General features: G+C 44.3%; 1 protein-coding gene across 1 annotated transcript in view; it reads left to right on the forward strand.

The window, feature by feature from the left end:
- Positions 1-12241: 12241 nt before the first annotated feature.
- The window catches only part of Fbxo42 (F-box protein 42), a 67178-nt gene continuing 63292 nt past the window's right edge, over positions 12242-16127 (forward strand). Inside the window, exon 1 of the mRNA XM_059255322.1 lies at positions 12242-12461. The gene's annotated coding sequence lies outside the window, so the exon portion shown is untranslated. The remainder of the gene's footprint in view (positions 12462-16127) is intronic.

Here is a 16127-nt window from a genome sequence, read left to right on the forward strand (position 1 = left end):
GTCTCGACAAAACAAAAACAAAAACAAAAACACCAGTATTCTAGGGGCTATACTCAACAGTGGCTGCTCTTGCAGGGGACCCAGGGTCAGTTCACAACCATCTACCATCTGTAACTCCAGTTCTAGGGGATCGGATGCCCTCTTCTGGCCATGTGGGCACCAAGTATGCACGTGGTGCACAGTGATGAAATGTTTAGTTAGGCTCTCTAAGGACCATGGCGGATCCTCAACTGAGGTTGATCAAGACGGACCAGCGTGGTAAAGCGATTGATTAAAGGAAAATGAAAAAGCAGCAAGAAGAAAAGATGGAAAAAATGACAGCTGAAGACAGTGAAAATTATGCCATCTAGAAGCAGGCCTGCAGAAGAGTCCGGGATGATGACCCCAGGATGCCAGCTTGGATTAGAGGTCGCATGTACCAATCTCCAGCCAATGTCAGAAAGTGGGAAAGACTTGAAAGAAGCTAGAGTATAGAGAAACATGTGGAGTACTGTTCAGTGACGTTAGAAGCCTGACATTTTTCTGCACGGGGTGTTTGTTTGTTTTGTTTATTTGTTTGTTTTGCATTAAGTCCTTGCTCTATTCTATAATTCATTATTTTTCGATATTTGCTGTGTGTTTCGTAATATGAAAACATGGTTCTTTTCATGCAGCTGCATATATTTTTCTTTGCATAATTTAATGTGTCAGATAAATGAGTTTATCTAAAAAATAATATGTTAGTTAGACCAGGCCTTTAATCACACTACTCAGGAGGTAGAAGCAGGCAGATGTCTGTGAATGCCAGGTCAGTCTGGAGAACATGTTTCAAAAAAAGTTCAACAGGCAGTGGTGGTGCACACCTCTAATCCCAACACTCAGAAGGCAGAGGCAGGCAAATCTCTGTAAGTTCGAGGCCAGGCTGGTCTACAGAGTGAGTTCAAGGATAGCCAGAGCTGTTACACAGAGAAACCCTGTCTCAAAAAAAACAAAACAAAAAGTTTGTAATATTGCATCTAAACTCAGACAGATTTCTCAGCTACTGAAGTTGTTCTGGGCCTTTAATAAAAGATAAATACATTAAACTATATGTTAAACATTATTGGGCTTTTTTTAGATAATAAAAAAAACTTTATATGGATGTTTTGCTGGGCATACCTGATACATACGGATCAGGTGGAGGCCAGATCCCCTGGAACTGGAGTTAATGGATCCTTGTGAGCTGCTATGTGGGTGTCAAGAAATGAACCCAGGTCCTCTACAAGAGCAGCAAGTGCTCTTCAATATGGAGCCGTCTCTCCAGCCCCAGAGCTGGTGGAGCACTCGCTTAGCATATACATGCACAAATGCTCTGAGTTCTATCTATATCATCCCACACGAAAGACTGCTTATGCCGGGTGGTGGTGGCACACGTCTTTAATCCCAATACTTGGGAGGCAAAGGCAGGCGGATCTCTGTGAATTTAATGCCAGCTTGGTCTACAAATCCAGTTCTAGGACAGCCAGGACAGTTATACAGAAAAAACCTGTTTTGAAAACCAAATCCAAAAAACAAACAAACAAAACAAAACAAAAAACTGTTTGTTCCTGAATAGTGTTCCTGTATTATTTTTCTTCAGTATATGAGTGGATTCCTCTCTAGCACTCTGCTTCTTCCTATTCCCATGGGGTCTTCATTCATCATGGTATCTCTTTCCTTGTTCTCCCACTCTGTTCCTGATCCAGCTGGGATCTCCCGCTCCCCTAAGCTCTCTTTCCCCCGACCCTTGCCCTCCATTACCCCCCACCCCACCCCCAGTTTGCTCATGTAGATCTCATCTATTTCTCTGTCTTTGGGTGATCCCTGTGTCTTTCTTAGGGTCCTCTTTACTAGGTAGCCTCCCTGGAGTTGTGAGTTGCAGGGTTATCCTTTGCTTTACATCTAGTATCCACTTATGAGTGAGTACATACCATGTTTGTCTTTCTGAGTCTGGGTTACCTCACTCAGGATGATATTTTCTAGTTCCATCCATTTGCCTGCAAACCTCATGATGTCATTGTTTTTCTCTCCATTGTGTATATGTACCACATTTTATTTATCCATTCTTCAGTTGAAGGGCATCTAGGTTGTTTCCAGGTTCTGGCTATTACAAATAATGCTACTATGAACATAGTTGAGCATGTGTCCTAGTGGTATCATTGAGCATTTCTTGGGTAGAGAGGTCCCCAGAAATTCACAAAGATACCTCCACTATAGACTACTGGCAATAGTTGAGAGAGTGCCTGAGCTGACCTACTCTGGTGATCAGATGGCCGAACACCTAACTGTCATGATAGAACTCTCATCCAGTGACTGATGGAAGCAGATGCAGAGATCCACGGCCAAGCCCCAGGTGGAGCTCCAGGAGTCCAATCAGCGAGAGAGAGATATTGAGCAAGAGATATTGAGACCATGATTGGAAAAAGCACAGGGACAAATAGCCAAACTAGTGGAAACACATGAACTGTGAACCAATAGCTGAGGAGCCCCCCATGGAACTGAACCAGGCCCTCTGGATAAGTGAGACAATTGATTAGCTTGAACTGTTTGGGAGCCCCCCAGGCAGTGGCACCAGGACCTGTCCTTGGTTCATGAGCTGGCTTTTTGGAACCTAGGGCCTATGCTGGGACACTTTGCTCAGCCTTGGTGCAGGTAGGAGGGGACTGGACCTGCCTCAACTGAATCTACCAGGCTGGGCTGACTCCCCAGGGGAGATCTTGCATTGGAGGAGGTGGGAATGGGGGGTGGACTTGGGGGGAAGGGTGGGGGGTGGGAGGAGGGAGGACAGGGGAATCTGTGGCTGATATGTAAAATTAAATTAATTATAAAATAAAAATATTTAAAAAAATAAGTAGATTCCTACCAGAGCTGGAGCAATGGCTTAGTGATTAGGAGGACTGGCTACTCTTCCAAAGACCCAGGTCCAACTCCCAGCTCCCACATGGCAACTCACAACTGTATGTAAGTCCAGTTCCAGGGGATCTGACACCCTCACACAGACATACATGCAGGCAAAACATTAATGCACATGAAATAAATTTTTTTAATTGAGCTCCTACTACCACCTGGAATTATAGGTTATGAAACTTATATAAAGTTTCCGTGCCTCAGTTTCCCTAAGTATAAAAAAATAGAAGCAACCATAACTACTTCAAAGCTATATCAAGTTACTATGCCAAGGGCTGAGGACATAACTCAGTTCTAGAGCACTTACCTAATACACATGACACCTAGGTTGGTTGTTTGGTTGGTTTGGTTTTTTTGAGACATGGTTTCTCTTTGTAGCTCTGGCTGCCCTAAAATTCAATCTGTAGACCAGGCTGGCCTTGAACTCACAGAGATCTACCAGCCTCTGCCTCCCAAGTGCTGGGAATGAAGCCTAGGTTTAATACCACACCTTATTATACTGAAGAGTCCCAACCAGCATCTGGCTCACTGTAAAAATTCTAAAGGTTGCTGGGCAGTGGTAGCATATGCCATTAATCCCAGCACTTAGGGGGCAGAGCCAGGCGGATCTCTATGAGTTCGAGGCCAGCCTGGTCTACAGAGCAAGATCCAGGACAGGCACCAAAACTACACAGAGAAAAACCTGTCTCAAAAGAACAAACAAAAAAATCTGAAGGTTATGACTAGGGGCAGGAGGGGTGCCTTGCCAGTCTGAGGAAGATTTACAACTCTCATGTCTCTAATCCTTTCCCCAAACACAGAAGGCAAGGAGCAAACACCATGTGTTTTCATTTCAGGGACATGCTCCTTGTAGTTTGCTTTATTAAAAACATGTTCCACAGGGCAGCATTTGACCGCCATCACCAAGTCAACTGACTCGGAATGTGTTTTCCCCCTCATATTTTTAGGGTGCTGCTGATATTAATAGAGTAACAGCTTCCGGTTGTGACATTTTACAGTTTGTATAGTTTTTATTCTTAGTGATTATAATTGCAACCAAGTTGGCAAAATGTTACTAGTTTTTAGCTCCTAGTCAAGTGACCTGTTTACTAATTCCCTGATTTCATAGCTTCCTGGATTGCTGTCTTCAGGTCTGTCCTCACTCCATGCTCTTTCCTGGAACCTCCTGCTCTACTCCTCCACCTGGATACTGAAGACTTCTGTGATGTTCGGATTCCAGGCCTGTCTCCTCCCCACCCCCGCACCCCCTGCCCCCATCCCCAGGGGCTCACTATGTATCCCTGACTCTCCTGGAACTGAGATCCACTTGCCTCTGCCTCCTGAGTGCTGAGATTAAATGTGTGTACCACCATGCCCAGCCCTGATTCCAGTTCGTGGAGTCCAGCTTCCTGTCATTGACAAACAGATGTCCCACAAGAACTTCAAACTCGGCTATCTCATCATCTTCAAGAATAAAGGATGTCGTCTTGCCCATCTCCAGAGACTGTATTTATTTGTGATAGTTTTCTGTGAATCTGGTGTGCGTGCATGTGTGCGTGTGTGCGTGTGTGCGTGTGTGTGTGTGTGTGTGTGTGTGTGTGTGTGTGTGTGTGTGTGTATGTGTGTGTGTGCCTTTTCACATGTGTACATGTGTGTGGAGGCCAGAGATTGCATGACAGGTGTCTTCCTTGATCACTCCCCACATTATATATTGAGTCCGGGTGTCTCACTTGAACCCTGAGCTGGAGGATTCAGCTAGTTGAGGATGCTCTGTCTCCAATTCATGCCTGCTCAGGGATTATAGACATGTAATTTATTACTGTCATTTATATGGTGCTGGGGATCTGAACTCCAGTCTTCACACTTACACAGCAAGTGCATTACCAGGTGAGCCATCTCTTGAACATCTGGATTCTTTTTTTTTTTTTTTTAAGTGAATTCTCCTGTAGTGGTATTTGCTCCATCCATGACCTTGGGCTATAGGGCCCAAAGGAGGTGGTGCTTTCTGCTGTTGTATGTGACCTCTTAAAAGGAGAGGGAGAAGGATCATATGCCCCTTCTCCCTGCTCCTGCCTGTAAGGTGTATTTGCTCCCGGTCAGATCAGAGGATGACTTCAGCTGTCTACTCTGTTCTGTATTCGTGAGTGTATTTCATCAATTTACCTTAATAAATTTCCCTAATACTTCTGTTTTGTTTTGTTTTTCGAGACAGGGTTTCTCTGTGTAGCTTTGCGCCTTTCCTGGAACTCACTTGGTAGCCCAGGCTGGCCTCGAACTCACAGAGATCCGCCTGCCTCTGCCTCCCGAGTGCTGGGATTAAAGGTGTGTGCCACCACCGCCCGGCTCCCTAATACTTCTTAAACAGACTCTCATTCATTGCTTTATTCTCCTGCGTCTTGAAAACAGCAAAGTGAATGGAACTAAAAAGGCCTTGAGGCGATTTTTGGCCTTGTAGTTACAGAGTGCTGCCAGCAGAGGGAAACCGTTTCTTACAATTCCTCTGTGGTAGACAGTCTTAAAAGCAGGACAATCTTTAGCCATGGTTTTCAAGAGGACCAGAAAAATCTAAATCTTGGGAATCATTTGAGAATGTTTCAAAGATAACAATTTTTGTTCCACTAAGTGGGCAATCAAGAGGCCAGCCCTAACTAATCATAGCAGCCCCTTGAGACCTTGGGCAAGTCCTTTCTTCGCTTGGTCTGTTTGCTTCTCTGCAAGATGAGGGCATGGGACAGAAACTCCACAGTTGAGACTGCGGGGGGGGGGGGGGGGGGACAGTTTCATTTTCCAAGGGGAAGCCCCAAAAGTTGAGATCGTGGGTGGCAAGATTCGTGTATTGGCAGAGACCCTAAGGCATGTGCTCCTGTTTCTTGTGAAATGTGCTTAGCCACGGTTCACGCTTGGCTTGTATGTTAGGAAATGTCCCTCAAACCTGGTGTGGGACTGCAAGCACAAAGCCTGTGGCGGAACAGCCACTGACACAAGCTGAGGGTAAGTACGCAGTTAAACACGTGGTGGGCATGTGAACAGACAGCAGTGTGCTTGCACACACCTGTACACGTTCAAAAACAGAAAAACATAAATGTATGTAGTTTTCTTTTCTTTTTTTTCTCTTTAAGAAAAAAAAAAAAAGATTGAGCAGTGGTGGTAATCTCAGCACTCCAGAGGCAGAGGCAAGTGGATCTCTGTGAGTTCAAGGCCAGCTTGGTCTGCAAAGTGAGTTCCAGGACAGCCAACGTTATACAGGGAAACCTTGTCTCAAAAAAAACCAAAAAAACCAAAAAACAAAGGACCAAAAATAAATAAGTAAGTAAAATAAAAAGAAAGGAAGGAAAAAAGAAAAGAAAAGTTAGTTTGAGAGGGTGCATGCCTTTGATTCCAGCACTATGGAGACAAAGGAAGGCAGATATTTGTGAGTTTGAGGCCAGCCTAATTTATATAGCAAGTTCCAGAAAAGCCAGCGTTGCATAGAGCCTGTTTCAACAAAATAAAAATGCAACTATACCTGCCTAGTCTTCAACTCCATCAAAGGCCCCAGAAGATATATTATTTAAGTAAACAAAAAGTGCATTGCAAACAATGACCAAAAACTCTAGAAATGAGAGAGACATCTGATGGCCTGGACAGTCACCCAAAGCTCCTCTGCAACATTGGTGCATCCATCTTCAGCCTGTAGGTCCATAGTATCTGGCAGACTTTTCAATGAAGCAGGAAATTTGAAAGACTGTTCTGCCTATATTGGCAAAATTTGTCAGTTGCTTTCTTCTGTGTCCTGCAGAATGTCTGGCAGTTTCTTCTATGCAGCAGGAACCTGGAAGGACCATCCTGCCTTGTTTTGGCAAAGTTCAGCGGTCATTTTCCTGTGGGTCCTGCATGTCCAGTTTATACTACATACTGTCAATCAGTCCAGGCAAGAGCAGCTTCTTCTCTAAATGGCTAGTCTTGCCACATTGAAAGCAAACTGCATAAGGAGTTTCTTCAATGCCCATCATCTCTGAAGTAAATTGGTTCTGCTAGGAGCAGATGTGTCTCATTGTCATGAAAAGCCCTAAGGTAGCAAAACATTTTAAATGCCATATTCTGTAGGTCTTTGAAAGGTTTGAAGACCATTTATCTATCTAAAATATATCTCTATATGATCTGGAAAGCATAACTAACATACCTACAAATTTGATTGTTATAAATGACTAACCACTAACGTACGTTTCCTGATTATCCTATATAGCTTATAATAATAGCTTTCAAAAACTAGAACTTTACCTTATATTTTAAATGAACTGCATAGGTATAGTACCTTAAAAAAGAACAAAAACATATATACAATATGTTGTAACAAAAATAACCTTACTTATCAATATACAAAAATTTCCCAAATAAGAACAGAAACATAATACAGTGTGTTGCAACAAAAATTACCTTAAATTTGTGTCAATATATAAAAGTCTTTACAATACAAAATATTTGAGATTAATAGTTGTCCCTTAGTTTGTAGCAGATTCAGTAATCTACCCTATTATTTAAAGTAGATACAATAATCTACCCTTCTATCTTATCATTCCTATTGCCCCCTTTCTTCTTTTTTTCCAAAGAGATCTCTGAATGTAATATCATTTGTATAATTTCCTCCCTTGCCAATACAAGTAATAATTAATAAAAAGCTCCCATAAATGACAATCATCCATAACCCACCAAATAACCAAAACCACCCACACACCCCAACTTTTGGGAATGTAGGCATAGTTTTCTTTAGACTACTTCCTGTTGTTTGTGGACAAAGCATCTTTAAGGGTCCCTAAGAAAATTTTGAGATAATGACCAAGTCCTGGGAAGACAAGCAGTAACCTTTGTTGATAGATATCATCTGTCAAGATTCAGGAGGTCTCCCTTGATCACACCTGATCCATATTCCTGAAGGAATCCACAACCTCTCATCTGTAGGAACAAAACTCTAAAGCATTTTTTATTTCCATTTGACAAATACATTTTTTGAATTCTTTTTTAACGTTAAGGCATTTCTTTTTTTTTTTTTTTTTTGGTTTCTCTGTGTAGCTTTACGCCTTTCCTGGAACTCACTTGGTAGCCCAGGCCGGCCTCGAACTCACAGAGATCCACCTGGCTCTGCCTCCAGAGTGCTGGGATTAAAGGCGTGCGCCACCACTGCCTGGCAAGTTAAGGCATTTCTAAAGTGTCTAGATTGGTTCAATTTAGCAGTTCAGCTCACAATCCCATGTCTCTTAGCACCTGTTGTTTGCTTATCAGCATTCAAAAAAAAAAATTCAAAATCAACACAATAACATACAGAATCCAGACTCCCTGTGTATTTCCATCTCTACATGGCTTATTCTTTTATATTACTTTACTTCTCTCTTTAAAGACTTTGTATTTTTAAACTATTTCTTTTTATGACCGTCTATATTCATATTCTTTCTTTCTTTTTTTTTTTTAAAGATTTATTTATTTATTATGTATACAGCATGTATGCCTGCAGGCCAGAAGAGGGCACCAGATCTCATTATAGATGGTTGTGAGCCACCATGTGGTTGCTGGGAATTGAACTCAGGACCTCTGGAAGAGCAGTCAGTGCTCTTAACCTCTGAGCCATCTCTCCAGCCCATATTCTTTCTTTCTTAAACCTACCCACATTGTAAAACACACTGGAATCTGTTTACAGGTCTTTTTCCATCTGGATTTCTTTTTTTTTTTTCTTCAAGAATTCATTTATTTTTATGTGCATTGGTGTTTTGCCTGTGTGTAAGTGCCAGATCCCTTGGAACTGGAGTTACAGACAGTTGTGAGCTGCCATGTGGGTGCTGGGAATTGAACCCTGGCCCACTAGAAGAGCAGCCAGTGCTCTTAACTGCTAAGCCCTGTCTCCAGCCCCCCATCTGGACTTCTTTTACTGCATATCTTTCAGCCCTTTTTTGACCATGTAAGCAAACATTTAAACTGCTAACCTACACCTGGATCCTCCTCAAGCAGCTCTTGGCTGGCTCTGACCACTTCTGGGCTAGTGAAAGTGAAGCCTAAAGCTTGTGACCTGGTTGGAGGTGCTTGACTAAGAACTACAGTCAACCTTCCTAGAGCTCTAAAATGTCGATGCTTGTGCTTTGGCAGACATTTTTACTTAGTTTTTTTTTCCCCCCTACTTCACATACCAGCTGCTCAAGGGCTCACTGACAGAAACTCTCTGGCAGAAACTCTTAAAAGAGCCATATTTTTGTTGTTATTTTGTTCCCCCCCCCCACCCCACCCCCAGAGCTGAGGACTGAACCCAGGGCCTTGTGCTTTCTAGGCAAGCGCTCTACCACTAAGCTAAATCCCCAACCCCTATTTTTTTTAAGCTTTCTCAGGTACTATGGAAATTTGAGCACCACGTTGGTATGCCAAAATGTAGTTTTGTTTGTTTTTGCTCTTTGGGCTCTTTGGGGGCCCACCACCCAGTTCCCAAATAAATTACACACCGAGGCTTATACTTAACTACAATTGCTCGTTCTTAGCTTGGCTTGTTTCTTGCCAGCTTTCCTTATCTTAAAATTAGTCCATCTACTTTTGGCCTCTGGGCTTTTCCTGTTTTCTTACTTCAGTAAATCTCACACTTACTCTGTGGCTTGCTGTGTAGCGGGGTGGTTGGTCCCTGTAATCCTCCTCCTTCTCTGGCACTTTCTTCTCCTTCTTCTTCTTCTTCTTCTTCTTCTTCTTCTTCTTCTTCTTCTTCTTCTTCTTCCTCCTCCTCCTCCTCCTCCTCCTCCTCCTCCCCCTCCTCCTCTTCCTCCTCCTCCTCCTCCAGATTTTTTCTTCTATATATTTTCCCTGCCTGCTAGCCCCACCTATCCTTTCTCTAGCCTTGCTATTGACCATTCAGTTCTTTATTAGACTATCAGGTGTTTTGGACAGGCATAGGTTTTCTGGACAGGCATAGTAACACAGCTTCACAGAGTTAAACAAATGCAACATAAACAAAAATAACAGACCTTAAAATATTACCCAACAAAACTCAGGTTGCTAGTGCCTTCATCAAGGGAGTCATTTCCCTGGCTCTTAGGCTTGGAGTTACTCTTAATCTTTTTTAGATTTTTGTTTTCATTTATAGTTTGTTATGTGTGTGTACATGCACATGCCATGTGTGTGGGTGCCCTAGAGGCCAAATACTTAATCAGATTCTCTGGAGCTGGAATTATAGACAATTCTGAGCTGCCCGAGGGTGTTGGCAACTGGATTAGGGTCTTCTAGAAGAGTGGCAAGTGTTCCTAACTCCTGAGCCATCTCCAGCCCATCTTGAGATTTAGAACATGTTTAAAACTTAGACTACAGGTGGTGGTGGTGGGGTCACAACTGCTTGTAATTCCATTTCCAGGGGATCTGACACCTTCTTCTGGCCTCCAAGGACACCCACACATGTGGCGCATATAATATGCTCAGGCAGACATAGTATTTATTTGTGTATGTGCAGGCTCACAAGAGTCATTGTTCGAGGGTAACCTGTGGGAGCTGGAGTTGATTTTCTCCCTCTATCATGTGGGTCCTGGTGTCCAAGCTTGGGACAAGCACCCTTACCTGTTGAGCCATTTTGCAGGCCAAGACTCACATCTTTTTTGGAGACAGGGTCTCATTATGAAGATCATACTGGTCTTAAACACAGAAATCTACCTACCTCTGCCCCCTGAGTGCTGGGATTAGCAGCGAACTACCATGCCAGGCTAGTGGAATTTCTTAAACCAGTTTCTGACACACTGTATGCCAGGAGGGTTTGTAATACTATACAATACATAAATGTTTTGTAGACTGAGGCTCCTGAAACTAGTTTCGAACTCCTGGGATCAAGCAATTCTTGCCCGGGGCTGGAGAGATGGCTCAGTGATTAGGAGCACTGCTTGATCTTCCAGAGGTCCTGAGTTCAACTCCCAACAACCACATGGTGGCACACAACTATCTATAGTGGGATCTGATGCCCTCTTCTGGCATAAAGTTGTACATGCAGATAAAGCACTCATACACATAAAATAAATAATAAAATATTTAAAAAATAAAAGGTAATTCTTGCCCTTAAGCCTTCTGCATAGCTGGGACTTAAAGGAGTGTCACCAAACCTTGTGGTACTTGGCTTCTGCTCCCGTCTTATGTCCCAAGAGCTAGCCTAGGAGGTCTACTTTATCCCAGGGCAATTTGCTTGGTGTTTCAGGATGCTGCAGTTGCGCCAGAGGTGAAGCCCTTGAGTTTTCTGCATCTGGCATTTACTTAAACCAAACCTGTAACGAATAGATTCTAGAAGATTCTCACCTACACGTAGATTTTTTCTTTTTGTTTATCTGCTCGCTCTCTCTCTGTCTTTCTGTCTCTCTCTCTCGTCGAGATAGAGTTTCTCTATGAAGCCTTTCCTGTCCTGGAATTTGCTCTGTAGACCAGGCTGTTCTTGAATTCAGATCTGCCTGCCTCTGCTTCTGGGATTAAAGGCATGAGCCACCATCGCCCGGCTATTTTTATTTTTTAGAATAAAGTAGTTCTTTTTATTTTATTTACTTTTTCTTTTTCTTTTTTTTTTTTCGAGACAGGGTTTCTCTGTGTAGTTTTGCGCCTTTCCTGGGACTCACTTGGTAGCCCAGGCTGGCCTCGAACTCACAGAGATCCGCCTGGCTCTGCCTCCCGAGTGCTGGGATTAAAGGCGTGCGCCATCACCGCCCGGCTACTTTTTCTTTTGAGACAGGATCTCTAGTATGTAGCTCTGGCTGTTCCGGAACAAACTATGTAGACCAAGCCGGGATTAAAGGCATGGGCCACCACTGCCTGGCTCAGAGCTTTCTTGAAGTGAGACTTTGCAGGACCGCATACCTCGGTGATGGTGACAGTGAGAAGCACAGAGAAACACAGAGGCCTCTTTCCTCCCGGGCCCCGCTCTACGTGGGTAGCTTTGAGCCTGGGTTTCCTTATTTATTAAAGAAAAAAAAAGGGGGGGGGGGGAGCAACATAGCTGTTGCTACAGTTTCCAAAGGCTTCCAACGCGGTGAGATGACTCTCTCTGGCGAGATCTAAAAGCACTTCCATTCGTCTCTGACCTTCTCTGTGATCAATGGGCACCCTGGGGCACAAATGACTTAATCTAAGTCTTTAGTCTCAAACCAACAAGAAAATAGCTCAGGTACCCGGGCCGCGCCGATTTCAGACCGAGTCCTGGAAAGCTCCGCTCCCTTCGGCCCTTCTCAATATGGCGCCGCCCAGCGGCCACCGCGCGCAGGCAGGCCGCGCTGACGTGTGTGCGCGCGCGCTTCCTCTGCGCCCCGCCCCGGCGCATGCGCGGTGCGCGCTGTCTTCTCCCAGCTTGAGCAGCAGCGGCGGCGGCGGTGGCGGCGGCGGCGGCGGCGGCGGCGGCGGCGGCATCAGGGACGGCGGCGGTGGCCGCCGCGGCGTTTGAGTGGAGGAAGATGGCGGCTCCGGGCGGCCCCGGGTCCCGCCAGCTGTGAAGATTCCCCGAGCACGGCAAGCACCGGTCTGAGGCAGAGCGGCCGTGCTCTGGCCCTGGCTCTGGCTCCTTCGCCATCGTCGCCGGAGACGCGAAGCCGAGAGCGCGGAGCGGGCTGGGCCAGGTGAGGCCTCTCCCGGTGCGGGGCCGCAGCCGGGCACCGACGCCTCCTGCGCTTTATGTCCGGGGACCCCGGGGCACCCCGAGTCCGGCGCGGGCCCGGTGTACTGCGCGGGGGTGGGTCTTGGCGGGCCTGGGGTCTTGCTGTCGTCATCTTCGGTTCCCCTGGCCGAGGTGGAGACAGGCGTCCCCTTTGCAGCTGACCCTCGGGATGGATACAGACCTGTGCCCTCTCCTCAGCAGGGTGGTTCTGGTCCTAACCCGGGCCAGGAGAGGATGCGTGGCCAGGGCAAGAATGGCTTTCGGGGTGTCATCGAGCCTCACCCCGCCCCCTGAAACCCTTAAGTCCTCGGAGAAGAGCGGGAGACGGCTGTCCTCCCGAATTGGGGCTGCGGCGAGGGGCCGGCGTCTCGGAAGCTGCAGCTGCAAAGATGATTTTTTTGGAATTGGCTGACGAATTGAAACACAAGCAGTTCCTTTCCTGACCCCTAGCCGTTTGAGTGTTCTCTTAGGAGTGGGAACTGCAGCTCTCCTTGCTGGAGACAGCAGTCCACGTTGTTACTGAGGAAGGCTTGGCCCGGTGAGAATTGTCTGTTCAGAGAACTGTGGAGGGTGGGAACGAGTTTGTAAATAAAAAACAAAAAACAAAAAACAAACAAACAAAAAAAAAAACAATTGAGTGAGATCCTGATAGTCTCAGCAGAGAAACTTCAGATGATGGAGTTGGTTCGGAACCTTTGGAACAACCGATTGCTTTGTCTATTGAATCTTCTGAGTTTTAATAGGAAAATAAACGCTTCGTTTTGTTTCTCAATGACCAAAATATTTGGACTTTCATGTGGTAGCGTTCCAATGGCTCTAGATGCAGAACCAGACACATTTTCACTTGCTGGATGCAACACTGTGCTATTTTGTTATTTTGTTGTTGTTGTTGTTTTCTTGGAACAACTTTTTGTTGTTGTTGAAATGCTCGTAATTGAGTGACTTTGGTTTAGTTTTTCTGGTGGAGAAGACAGTTTGATGCCTGGTGGCCTTTTCATTGAGGAAGAATGGCTTCAGTTTTAATTATGGTATTGTGAATTGTTGGGACCATCTCTTTTGCTTGGACACACCAAACGTCTTTTGTAACAAATCGGGCTATGCTTGTGCTTAAGAATGATGACATCATGGATTTAAAGGGACAAGGGAAATTGCCGAAGAAACATCATCATTTAGAATTCAGTCAGTAGCTCTTAAGCTGGTCAGGGATGCTCTCTGTCAAATTCTGAGTTTATTCAATTGTCTAGTGCGGTTGGGTGTCTTTTCTGTTGCATGCTGATCAGTTTATATCCTATAGCTGTTTGCTTTAGATAAGCCCAATTTAATATAGCGTTCAATCTACGTTGAGCCATGAGTGTTTTTTGCACTTCAGCCAGCTTTTAATGACAGCTATTAAGTTAAAATGACAATTACTTCATTTAATATTAGCTACTTCTTTGGCCATTTTTTCCCTTTTTTAAATTAGTGTTTTCTATAGAAATGTGTAGATTTCCTGAGTGTCTTTGCTAAAGATGTAGACTTGAAGCAAGAGTTGGAGACTGGAGGACCATTGTTGGTTTGCTAACAGTCATAAAATCAGTGGTGCTTTGACATTATGCTCCTTGGCATCATCTGTTATATCGCTGTGCTTCATAATCATCAGGTATTAATGGAATTCTGTGACATCATTCACTTGCAGCGTTTCACCTTTATTTCCTTACCTGTCTCAGTTACAAAATGAGAAAGATCAGGAAAAGCAGCTAAGGATGCTTTTTTTTTCTTTTTAAGGTTTATCTATTTCATTTTATGTGTACAGGTATTTTGTCTGCATGCACATTATGTGCACCATGTGCATGCCTGGTGCCATGGATCTCCTGGAACTGGAGTTATAGACAGTTGTGAGCTGCCATGTGGGTACTGGGAATTGAACCCAGGTCCTTTAGAGGAGCAGCCAGTCCTCTTAACCACTGAGCCTCGGATTTTTAAGATTTATTTTTATTATTAAAAAAAAAATGTGTGTGCGTATCTGCACATGAGAGAGAAAGAAAGAGGGACAGGGAGAGGGACAAGTCTAGAGAGAGAGAATCCATGTGTTAGCAGAGGCCAGAGGCATCGGATTCTCTGGAGCTGGAGTTACAGGCGGTTGTGAGCCGTCTGGTGTGGATGCTAGGAGTTGAGCTTGGATCTGCAAGAGCAGTAAGCACTTTTAACCACTGAGCCATCTCTCTAGCCCCAGGATGTTTCTTAATGTCGATTTCTGGAAGGGCTTTATTGAATATCATTTTATGTAGCTGTGTGATGTGCCTGTAAAAAGCAGGCAAAGAACGAGTTAGCCAGACCTTGGGTTTATAACATGCTGAAGCCTCCAGGGAGGCTAGTCTAGGGATGAAGAGTATGTGATTATGTGTTTTTGGGGTGTTTTAGTTTTAGTGAATTAACAATTCTTTAGAAAACCCAAAGCCCTGTGGTTCAATAATGGTATTCCCACTTTACAAGATCTTTATGTAGATAAAGAGATAAGTTTGTGAAAGCACTCTGAAAAATGTTTACTTTGAAATATGTAAAATAGTTGGGGGCTGGAGAGATGGCTCAGAGGTTAAGAGCACTGACTGCTCTTCCAGAGGTCCTGAGTTCAATTCCCAGCAACCACATGGTGGCTCACAACCATCCGTAATGAGATCTGGTGCCCTCTTCTGGCCTGCAGACATAACACTGTATACATAATAAATAAATAAATCTTTTAAAAAAAAAAAAGATATTAAAAAAAAATAGTTGGTCATGACAGTGCAGGTCATTGATCCCAGCACTCAGGAGGCATAGATAGGCAGATCTCTGTGTGTTCTAGGCCAGCCTGGTCTACTTACCGAGTTCCAGGATAGTCAGGGCTTCAATAATGAGGCCCTGGCTTAAAAACAACAATGACAACAAAAGGTACAATACAAGGGAAGTAGAAGATTATCTCTTTAATAAAACATCTATTAAAAGGCCCCCTCTCTGTGTTGAGTCCTTAAGGAAAGAGGTTTGATGATTCTAAGTTCAGCTTTTTATCTAAAAGTTGCCTAGAGCCTGGTTGGAAAGCCAGACATGAAAACTAGTTGCTTATTATAGTACAGTGAGTGCACTTGTCCAACCTGGAGAGAGAAGGAAGGTTCTCAGAGCTGGGGGAGGAGGGTGTTCTCCAGCTTTGCCTATTCTGTTAATCATTTATTTCTTTAAAAAAAATTTAGATTTATTTTATTTTATGGGTATGAATTTTTTCCTGAATGTGTGTTCACATGTGCTTGTTTGGTGCCCTCAGAGTTTAGAAGAGGACATGGGATTCCCCAAAACTGGAGTGGTGGATGGCTGTGAATCACCATTTAGGTGCTAGGAATCCAACCATTGTCCTCTGGAAGAGCAGCTGGTGCCCTTAACCACTGAGGCATTTCTCCATCTCTGGGATTTGTTTATTTCTTGTCTTAGTATGTATCCTGTGCTAGCCCAGGTCCTCACCATTCTCGTCCTGCCTTCCCTAGGGCTGGGATTCTAGGTGTGCACTGCTACACTACACATAGCTTAGGAAAACTTAATTTTTTTTTTGGTCCTGAGTTCTTTCCCCTTTTGTTCATTCGCTGTCATGCGTCCTACACAGCCTGCCCCCACTTAGGCTTTC

This window comes from Peromyscus eremicus, chromosome 2 (assembly GCF_949786415.1).
Source record: "Peromyscus eremicus chromosome 2, PerEre_H2_v1, whole genome shotgun sequence".
NCBI classification, from domain to species: Eukaryota; Metazoa; Chordata; class Mammalia; order Rodentia; family Cricetidae; genus Peromyscus; species Peromyscus eremicus.